Genomic DNA, 10,703 nt, shown 5'->3' with positions numbered 1-10,703 from the left:
ATAGGACCCATGATGCCAGCAACCCTATGGGGTTTCTACATGTATGCAGGTAGAGTTCTTTTGGGAAAACTGGGAGACCGACTTTTTGGCAAAGGCTAAGGTCGGCATCTCCTGACTCAGTTTCCCCAAATATTAAACTCTCCCACCTGGCTGATTTTAAGCCTGGCACATTTCATTGACTATCTGCAGAACTTCTGCCTGGGGTCGACATGGTGTATTATTCCCTGAGAGCTTTGACCCTTTTTTTATGGCAAATTCCTATAATCACGTCACTTGATCATCATGAACACAATACTGGCTCTTCATCCCTAGGTCAGTACTATAATATCTGAGTGAGATGCAGGTATAAGACTCAAGCTATTTGATCTGGAAATTCTAGTCCTTTTTAAAGAATCTAAACAGCTAAAGTGCATAGGTATCTAGCTTTGCCATCTGTCTGTTATTGGTTAAGCATTTCTAAACTGAATCAGAAATATCTCAAGCTAGTTTTGAAGAAAAGAATTTTAATACAACCAGTTTTCTTAGAGGGGGGAACTTATAGAATGCTTTGAAACACCTATGGAGAGATTAACTTTAAGTTTGTTATGTAATGTGGAAATAACATATGTCTGTGAAGCATATCCTATAATACAACCATGGTTTATTATGGACCACTTATTTGACATGCACTGTTTTGAAATTAATTGCTTAAGTATCATCCTAAGTCCTTTACTACAATTGAAGTTAACCTGCTAACTTTTATGTAAGTTCATTTGTAGTCATCTTCTTACAAAAAAAAAAAACCTGTAACCTAAATTTACATGAGGATTAGATCTTAAACAATTGAATAAGAATTTTTTGGAGAAAAATTAAGGACAAGTGGATATAAATGTAATTGAGAAAGCTTTATGAGTTCTGCTTTAAAGAATTTCTGTTTTAATATTTGACAGGTGGCAAAGACTTGAAAATTGAGGGAATGCCCATTAATTGGGGGAATGGCTGAACAAGTTGTGGTATATGAATGTAATGGAATACCATTGTTCTGTAAGAAATGATGAGCAGGCAGATTTCAGAAAACCCTGGAAAGATTTAAGTGCACTGATGCTGAATGAAGTGAGCAGAACCAGGAGAACATTGTACACAGTAACAGCAACATTGTGTGATGAGCAACTGTGATAGACTTAGTTCTTCTCAGCAGTGAAATGATCCAAGACAATTCCAAGGAACTCATGATAGAAAATGTTCTCCACATCCCCCCCAAAAAAGGACTGTGGATTCTGAATGCAGATTGAACCATACTGTTTCTACTTCTTGGCTGCTTTTTTTTCTTTTTTGAGGCTTTTCCCTTGTGTTCTGATTCTTCCTTCACAATATGACTAATGCAGAAATATGTTTAATGTGATTGTACATATATAATCTGTATCAGATTGCTTTCTATCTTGGGGAGGGGGGAGGGAAGAGAAGGAGGCAGAAAAATTTGGAACTAAAAATTTTATGAAAACAAATGTTGGAAACTATCTTTACATGTAACTGGAAATAATAAGTATACTTTTATGATAAAAAGAAGAAAAGTTAAAGAAAAATGTAAGTGCAAAAAATGGTTTTAAAATCAAAATAAAAGTGGTAGAGGACGGGTTCATCTAGGTGGTGCACTGGATAAAGCACTGGCCTTGGATTCAGGAGGACCTGAGTTTAAATCTGGCCTCAGACACTTGACACTTAATAGCTACATGACCTTGGGCAAGTCATTTAACCCTCATTGCCCTGCCCCCCCAAATCAAAATACTGCAGAAAATTGAAAGTGTAAACTATTTCATAGAAATAACAAGTGACCTGCAAAATAAATTTTAAAATCATCTAAATCCAAGAGCTGGATTTAGCTCTTGAGAGTGTAGATTTATTAGACTACCTAAAAGCCATGAACCCCTCCCTAAAAAAAGATGCTAGACATCATATTCAAGAAATTATAAAGGAAACTGCCAAGATATCTTAGAATCAGAGGGGAAAGTAGAAATTGAAAGAATCCAACTCAAAAGAAATCTCAAAATGAAAACTCCCAGAAATATTGTAGCCAAAATCAAGAACTCCCAGGTCAAGGAGAAAATACTGCAAGTAGCAAAAAAGACATAATTCAAGCACCATGGAACCACGTGAGACTTAGCAGCTACCATTATAAAGGAACAGAGGACTTGGAATATGATATTCCAGAAGTCAAAGGATGTAGGATTACAACCAAGAAGCACCTATCACCCAAAACAAAGTATAATCCTAGAAGGAGGGAAATGGACACAATGAAATAGAAAACTTTCAAAGATTCTTGATTAAAAGGCCAAAGCCAAATAGGATATTTGACACTCAGACACAGGATTCAGAGAAGCATAAAAAGATGAACATAAGCAAGCAATCATAAGAGATTAAACAAAGTTCAACCATTTACATTCTTATATAGGGAGAGGATACATTATCCCTAAGAACTGTATCCTCACTTGAGTTCCTAGAGAAGAGTCTAATTATACAAAGGTCTGGGTATGACTGTATTATCTTGGGATGATCTCAAAAGAAGGAAAGAGTGGGAAAGAAAGAAAAATGGGGGAAGAGTTTATATAGTAGAGGAGGCAGTGGTGAAGAGGAAATGGACAATACCTGAACCTTATTCTCATGTGAATTGGTTCAAGGAGGGAAAAACAAACATACAATAAAATAAACAAACAGTTGGATATAGAAATTCATCTTACCCAACAGAGAAGTAGTTAAAGGAAAAGGAAGTAGGAAAAGGAGTTTTAAAAAAGAGGAGGGGAAATAAGAGGAAGGTCAGATTAAAGAAGACATAACCAATGTCTAACCAAGAAGAAAAAGAGACTCGAAGATGGGACAGAGTAAAAAAGAAAGAAAGAAAGGAAAAAATCTTTAAAAATTTAAATTAAATTAAAATTTTAAAATAGGTGGCCAGTAGTAAAAATAAAAACAAAAATTCTTTCATTTCCCTATTAAAACAGCTCCAGTGTTTCACTATTACCATGGGATAAAATACAGACTACTCTGTTTGTTATTTAAAGATCTTTTCAATCTGTCTACATCCCTCCTTCCCAAGCTTATTTCACAATATTCACCTTAAAGTACTCTAAGTTCTTGCCAAACTGGCTTATAGTTGATCTGCTTCCTGTAAAATATTCTATATTCATGTTTTTGCACATTCTCCCAATATAGAAAACACAGTAGATACCTGGCATATAGTAAATACTTAATAAATGCTTATTTTTGACCCAAGTTAACCCCTCAAAAAGTCAGTTTCTAATTGTTCCCACACCCTTCTATCTTACCAAATACTGATGTGGGATCATAGATTTAGAGCTCAATCTATTTCTTGAAACCATTGATTTATAATTGGAAGAAACCATAAAAGTTATTGAATGCAAGCCCCTTCATTTTGTAAATGACATAACTGAGGCCTAGAGAGGTTGTGACTGGTGGAGGGTCACACAGGTCTGAAGCTGGATTTGAATATAGGTCTTACTGATTGATTCTGATTCCCAGTCCATTACACTACATTGCCTCTGTCCTAGCCTTCATCTCTTCTCTCTATACTCTGATTGGGTGATTTAATCAGATTCCATGGACTTTATTATCAACTCTATGCAGATGACTCCCAGATCCATGTATACAATCCTCTTCTCTCTGTTGAGATTCTATCCTGCATCACCACTTGTCTTTTATTGGTTATTTTAGCTGGGTATCTATAGGCATCTCAAACTCAGCCATTTTAAAACAGAATTCATTACCTTTCCTTTCCTCCTTCCAAACCACCTGTCCTTCTGAACTTTGCTATTTTTATTGAGGGCACCTCCATCCTTAAAGTGACCCAGATTTACAACCGCAGCATCATTCCTGACTCCTTACTACATTTATAAAGAACATAAACGCTAATGATCTACATGGAGAAAAAAAAAGAAATGGGAAGATTTACATTCACAAACCCATAAAGGAACTATCCACAGAACAATGTAAATATATTTGGATTTTAAAACATTATGTGCAAATAGTATAACTAAAAATAGTAAGTTGTAAGTATAGTAGGCAAAAATACCTAACTACAGAGCTGATATACCTTACAGTTTTCCTGGATTAAAGGCTTGTCACAGTATCTGTGCTATTGAATTAGATTTCAACTCTGCAGGTAACCTAGCAACAATGGTTGGCTTATCTACAAACAAGCCCAAGAACCTTTGTGCCCTGCAGACCACTTTGCATTTTATTTGCAAATATTCACTAAGTTGAGGGGAAGTCAATGGTTTGATCACCATCATTATTATAACTTGTATGTAATTCCCTCTGCTGAAAATTTGTACTTTAATACTTGATAATAATTCTTTTGCGGGGGGAGGAGGGATTAGACTATTATTTGAATACTATGTTGCTTTACTAATATTAAACTTGAATTCCATCCTGAACCACCTTTATGCTTTTCCTGCTAGCCAGATGACTGTGGCTTTTTTTAGTCTTCTGAAGCAGCCTGGTGTCATTGATAGAGGGCAAGATCTACAGTTGATTCTTGCCTCTGACACAATAGCTGGGTGAGGGGGCAGCTAGATGGCGCAGTGGTTAAAGCACCGGCCCTGGATTCAGGAGTACCTGAGTTCAAATCCGGCCTCAGACACTTGACATGTACTATCTGTGTGACCCTGGGCAAGTCACTTAACCTCCATTGCCTGCAAAAAAACCAAAACCAAAACCAAAACAATAGCTGGGTGAAGACAGTTGAATTAGTCAAAACAAGATATATAATTCAAACATATGTCAAGTGGCTATTGTGGGCAGGGTACCATACTAAGCACTAAGAAACAATGATAAGAATGAAATAGTCCCTCATAGAAGGAATATAATGTAAATATAATTTGAGCTGGAATGATCACTTATAACTAAGGAGATGAAGGAAGGCTGAACCTTGAAGGAAGGTGGGGAATTTGAAGGACTGAGGTGAAGGAGTGCATTGCCAGTATGGGAGACAGCCTGTGTAAAGCGATAGGCAGCAGGAGATGGATTGTTAAGCTTAGGAGACAACAAGTAGTCACTGAGATTTCTTGAATAAGAGAGTAACATGGGTAAGGTTTATGGTTTAAGAAAAACTATTTTCATAGTAGTGTAGAAGGTGAATGTCTTACAAAATTCCAGGGCTATAAATATAGAAGAAACACAGATGATGGAACACCAAATCTACCCTAACAAATATTCTTGGGGCCTCTCTCCCAGAGCCAGGCAGGCACCTGGGTCCTGTGAAGGGTTTGTGAGTTGTTTCTTACCTCTGCCATTGGCTGGGTCTCCCACTAGCTGTCTTCCTGCCAGTAACTTTTAAACACTTAACATCAGGTAGCTTTTTACAAAGGGGATATTTGCTTCAAAGATATAGCAAGGGGGTGGCTAGGTGGCGCAGTGGATAAAGCACTGGCCGTGGATTCAGGAGTGCCTAAGTTCAAATTTGGTCTCAGACACTTGACACTTACTAGTTGTGTGACCCTGGGCAAGTCACTTAACCCCCATTGCCTTGCAAAAAAAAAAAAAAGATATAACAAGAACAAATAAACAAGCACTTTCCCCAAGACTTTGGGGATGTAATATCCCCTATACTACCCTTGTCTGGGGTTAGAGCAAGTAATAGACTTATTACTTTATTCAGTTCCTATATGGCATTAGTCTCATCAAGTTCATGTCTAAAGGTGACATTGATGCCAGATGAGTCATTCCACTGATCTGGGTGCTGAAGGTAGCCCCTGAAGATAAAGATTAAGAACATTCCTTGCTCCTAGATTCTCAGTGTGTCCATGCTGTGCTGGTTGCAATAGCTGGCTTGGAGTTTGACTCCTAAATTTCTTTGGTTCACTCTCCTGGCCTTTAAAAATCCCAAGGCTGGGGGGACGGGGGGGGGGGCCGAGGGGCAGCTAGGTGGTGCAGTGGACAAAGCACTGGCCCTGGATTCAGGAGGACATGAGTTCAAATCCAGCCTCAGACACTTGACACTTACTAGCTGTGTGACCCTGAGCAAGTCACTTAACCCTCATTGCCCCACAAAAAAAAAAATCCCAAGGCTGGATATTCCACACTGCACCTAGAATGGAAAGGCATGGAGGAAAATGACTCTGTTTCTCAGGGTACATATGGTTCCAAAGGGGGAAGGAAACCCAAAGACCCTCCCCATGTTCTTCTTCCATTCCTTAGCACAGTGCCTGGCACATAGGTTCTTAATAAATACTTTTTGACTTACAACAACTGGTAAGTCACTGGATTTTTTGAGTGAAAGATTCACCTCCTCAATGAAGGGATGACTCAGGTTCCAATTGTTCAGTCTCTGCAGCCAATGGAAAAGGTAGTTTTGATCAAACAGGTGGTGGGTTGGTTGTCTTACAGATCTCCACATACTCCAGCCTCCCCAAAGCACTTCTCTCACAGATCAGCAGGATTTTCCCAATAGCAGCTTCTTAGACTCTTTTACCTAGAGATGGCATCTTAGCAAGTTGATAGGGTCTATACTCCCATTCAGACCCCGTAACACTATCATTTCCAATGAAAACCTTGAATGCCCAAAGGTCCACTAGACAGGTGAGATGTATGCAGAATTTCAAAAGGGAGATATATTCAAGTTGTTTGGACACAACTATAAGGGAGAAGAGTAGTTAAAAACAACAACTGGATAAGGGTAAAGAAATGTGTTCTCTCACTTTGTGCCTCCTCCCTTCCCTGACTCATGCCAAGCAAAGCCTGTATCTTTAATATATTTGTTGTTTGCCTGTATATATTGAAGATTTAAAGAAGCATATTCTGGTAGCAGATTATATATTATCTGTTTCAAAGTAAAAAGCAAAGTAAGTAAGGATGAGGAAAAATCATGTTGTTTTGGGGGCTGTTATTGTTCAGTCATTTTAGTTGTGTCTGCAACCCCATTTGGGGTTTTCTTGTCAAAGATACTAGATTAGTTTGCTATCTCCTTCTCCAGCTCATTTTACAGATGAGGAAACTGAGGCAAACAGGGTTAGGTGACTTGTGATGGGTCACAGGGCTAGTAAGTGTCTGAAGTCAGATTTGAATTCAGGAAGATGAATCTTCCTGACTCCAGGACCCTGATCCCAGGCACTCTATTCACTTCTATACCTAGCTGCCCCTAGGTTTGGGGGGCTAGACCTGTGATTTCATTGTTACCAGGAAACTCCCATGTGAGGAAACTCCCTCTACCAATGCATGTCAGCACAAAGTCTTAGAGACTCACTTCGACCTCTGAGGGGGTTGAGTGACTTACCCAGGATCACACAGCCAGTATGTGTCAGAGGCAGGGCTTATATAGGGGTCTTCCTGACACCAAGACTAACTCTCAATCCATTATACCACACTGCCTTTCAAATCTGTGCCTCTGTGACAGAACTCACTGTTCATGACTCAAAAGCCAGGCAGCTTATGCATTAAAAATTTACAAAGCAATATGATAAGGTGGACTTTAGAGATCATTTAACCCAACCCTTTAATTCTATAGATAAGATGACAAAGACACTGAAGTTAACATTGACTTCCCTGGGAACATAAAGGTATTCAATGGCCAAGGCAGTATCCAAACCCAGACCATATGATTCCAAATCCATGTCCTTTCTACTACCTCAGGAGAATTTTTTCTATCAAAATTTTACCTAAGTGGTAAAATGATTTTTGAACTAGAGAAAAAAAACACCTTAAAAAATAAAAAAGGGGCAGCTAAGTGGTGCAGTGGATAAAGCATTGGCCCTGGATTCAGGAGGACCTGAGTTCAAAGCTGGCCTCAGACACTTAACACTTACTAGCTGTGTGACCCTGGGCAAGTCACTTAATCCCCATTGCCTCTCAAAAAAAAAAACAAAAATAAAAAATAAAAAAGAGGAAGCTTGTCCAGAAAATGAGGGATCCAGTTCTTATCTACTCTTGCCAGGCCTGTTTTCTATGAGCTAAATTTTACCAGAATGAAATGGGAATTCTGTGTGTGGAAGAGATTTATTGGGTGTGGTTTAAAAAAAGAATGCAGCTCCTTGAACTGGACATTTTAAAGATGATTTTCTCTTAAAGTTACATTGACTACTTGAGAAATTAAAATATATTTTACATTATTCACCATAAAATTGATTTTGTTCTCAATATGCTCACATATATTATTTTGCTGATGCCTATTGAAATGGATGTAACAGAAAAATCTAGAAGACAAGACTCATATTAATATTAAAGAGAAGAAAACTGAGATTATGGAAATCAATTGTTTTCCCAAGGTGCAGTAAAAGACAGAAAGTTCCAACAAATACCAAAATATTCATAGCAGCACTTTTTGCCCTAGAAAAGAACTTAGAAATAAAGTAGATTCCATCCATTGGGGAATGGCTAAACAAAATGGCATATGACTAGAAGAGATTATTATTGTACAATAAGAAATAATGGATAAGCTAGGAGGCAGTAGTACAGGGGTAAGACCATGGGCTTTAGAGTTAAGAAGACCTGGATTCAAATCTGCTTTGATGCTTATTACCTATGTTATCTTGGGCAAGTCCCTGAATCTCCCTGGGCTTCAGCTTCCTGAGAAATGAGAGCTTTGGACTAGATGACTTTGAAGAACCCTTTCAGCTCTCTATCTCTCTCTCTCTCTCTTTTTTTTTTTTTTTTTTTTGGTGAGGCAATTGGGGTTAAGTTACTTGCCCAGGGTCACACAGCTAGTAAGTGTTAAGTGTCTGAGGTCAGATTTGAACTCAGGTCCTCCTGAGTCCAAAGCCAGTGCTCTATCCACTGTGCTACCTAGCTGCCCCCTCTATCTCTTTTCCTGCATTCTGAGAAGCTTGGCAAGATTCTCTTCCCCACACTCTCCTATGCAGATGTTCTATACCTACCTTAGGAGAAATGAAGAAAACCAAATATATGGACTGAAGCTCACAAAGAAGTGGAAATTAGTTAGGGGTGAGAACTGAAGAAGTAATTGGGAAATGCTTGGACCAGAGGCAGATCTGAAGAAGGAGAAGGAATTATGGTGGAGAGTGGGAGGATTTGGGGACGTGTAGAAGCAGTTTTTCAAAAATCATAGAAATAGGAGGAATCATACTGAAAGAGAAGGATAGGATTTGAAAGTGAAAGAAAAAATCCTAGAGTAAAAAAAAAAAGCAGAAGAACCTGAGGCAAACAAGAAAGAGGATAAAGAGCAGAAGGAGGACGTGCAAAGGATAGGTGATCAAGGAAAAGACCTGGAAGAGTAGAAAGAAAAAGATCAACATGAGAAATTTTCATTTTTCATCTGTTCACTGGGACTCTCTTTTTTTTTTTTTTAGCGAGTCAATTGGGGTTAAGTGACTTGCCTAGGGTCACACAGCTAGTAAGTGTTAAGTGTCTGAGGCTGGATTTGAACTCAGGTACTCCTGACTCCAGGGCCGGTGCTCTCTCCACTGCGCCATCTAGCTGCCCCTCACTGGGACTCTTTTGATGTCACCAACATCTATGATCTCCTTAACAACCTTCCACCGATAAACATTACTTTGTACTTAAAAAAGAAAAAAGAAAAAAGAAAACCAAATATCTTCTGTCTGCTTCTGTCTATGTTAGACTCATGGCTGAGTTCAAGGTTCCCCTACTTGAGTGCTAAGCCAGGAAAGTTGATGACTCAGAAAGACCACTCTGGGTAGAAAGGAAAGTCAGCTTTTGGCTATCAAGTTGTTTGGAGGTGCTCTTTAAGAAGAAAAACTGGTACTCCAAATGGGAGGCTGGAACAAGGAAAGGTCTTTCCCTATTCTGCAATAATAGTGAGGCTGGGGCCCACCACATTCCCCAACTCCCTTAGAGAGTGTAGATTCAGCCAGCCAGTCTTCTACTGGAAGCCTGCCTTGTCTCTCATTTTGTGTTTGATTTAACATCAACCTTGTAAATACTGAAAGATCTTGGAAGACCTGTGAGTCCCGGTGACAAGCATATTCTACCAGAGGGGTTGTGGTTTTGAGTTGCAGCAGCAGTAGCACAACAGGGATTGGGATAGGGAAAACTTTTCAATTCGAGAGAGTGGTGTCCCAGAAAAAAAAAATCCCACTTGAGGCTTTATTGGGTCGTGCTCAGTAGAGGTAAAATGTGAACTGACTAATTAGAAGCCTTGTTGGTGGAACTATTTATGTCCCAGCGAGATTTGCATATTAGCTTCCCAATTGATTGTACAAGCAGTGGTAAGACAATATGATATAGTAGGTAGAGCACAAGAAGATATGGGTTCAAATTTCACCTTAGATACCTACCAGCTGAGTTATTGAGTTAGGTCACTTATTTGGTGGTTCCATGAAACCACTGGGCTTCAAGTCAAGAAGAGTTGAGTTAAAATCTGGTTTTAGACACTTATTAACTATATGACCCTAGGCAAGTCACTTAACTTCCATCTGCCTCAGTTTCCTCAACTGTAAAATGGAGACCAGAATAGCATCTACCTCACAATTGTGAAGATCAAACAAGATGATATTTATAAAGTGCTTGAACCATAGCAGGCGCTTAATAAATGATTGTTGTTCTCCTTCCCCTTAGTCTCCTCATCTGTAAAATAAGAGGGCTGGATTTGATGTCCACTAAGGTCCCTTTCAGCTGTAAATCTATTATTGTATACTGTTACTGGATTCTGCTCTAATCACTCCATGATTATTGTTTAACCTTCCCTTTTCTATGTGGGAATAAACTACTGGCTCCATATATGAGCCAGGGGGGAACAT

Source organism: Dromiciops gliroides, chromosome 3 (genome assembly GCF_019393635.1).
Source record: "Dromiciops gliroides isolate mDroGli1 chromosome 3, mDroGli1.pri, whole genome shotgun sequence".
NCBI lineage: Eukaryota > Metazoa > Chordata > Mammalia > Microbiotheria > Microbiotheriidae > Dromiciops > Dromiciops gliroides.
The sequence above is the reverse complement of the archived record's forward strand: the minus strand, read 5'-3'. Positions refer to the sequence as shown.